This window comes from Eimeria mitis, genomic scaffold (assembly GCF_000499745.2).
Source record: "Eimeria mitis Houghton genomic scaffold, Emh_scaff1654, whole genome shotgun sequence".
NCBI classification, from domain to species: Eukaryota; Apicomplexa; class Conoidasida; order Eucoccidiorida; family Eimeriidae; genus Eimeria; species Eimeria mitis.
Genome location: NW_013569970.1, coordinates 696 through 1,711, shown reverse-complemented (window position 1 = coordinate 1,711; position 1,016 = coordinate 696).

The following is a 1,016-nucleotide window of genomic DNA, read 5'->3' as shown; positions in this document are numbered from 1 at the left end:
AAAAAAAAAAAAAAAAAAAAAAAAAAAAAAAAAAAAAATGAGACAGTTTAGAGAGAGAAAAGGAGACAAATTTTTATTAGGGAAGGAGACAAAGAAAGGTATTTTATAATAAAAAAATAAAATAAAATAAAATAAATAAATAAATAAACAAATAAAGGAGACAGAGAAAGAAAGAAAGAAAGAAAGGAGACAGAGAAAGAAAGAAAAAAAACAAAAAAAGAGAAAGGAGACAAAAGAGAGACAAAAACATAAGTACGAGTACTATTGCTGCTGCTGCTGCTCCTCTTGGTGTCGCTGCTGCTGCTGCTGCTGCTGCTGCCACTCCTCCTACTACTACTAATACTGCTGCTGCTGCTGCTGCTGCTGCTGCTACTGCTGCTGCTGCTGCTGCTACTCCTCCTCCTCCTCCTCCTCCTCCTCCTACTACTACTACTACTACTACTACAACTGCTGCTGCTGCTGCTGCTGCTGCTGGAGCTGCTGCTACTACTACTACTACTACTGCTGCTGCTGCTGCTGCTACTACTACTACTACTACTGCTGCTGCTGCTGCTGCTGCTGCAGCAGCAGCTGCTGCTGCAGCAGCAGCTTACCAGCAACAATTTTATGGATGGAGATATAGGGAGAGTGAAGAACAACCCCACCCACATAAACACCCTCCTCATACAGAGAAGCTGCTAGCTCTGCTGCGGGGCCTATACACACACAAATATTTTAATATATAAATATAAATTTTTATTTGTTTGTTTGTTTGTTTATTTGTTTGTTTGTTTGTTTATTTATTTTTATTTGTATTTATATATATATATATATATATATATATATATATATACAAGAAAAAAACAACAAAAAAACAAACAAAAAAACAAAAATACAAATAAACAAACAAACAAATAAATAAAATAAATAAATAAATAAAAATAAAATAAATAAAAAAAAACAAAAAAACAAACAAATAAATAAAACAAACAAACAAACAAATAAATAAAATAAATAAATAAATAAAAATAAAATAA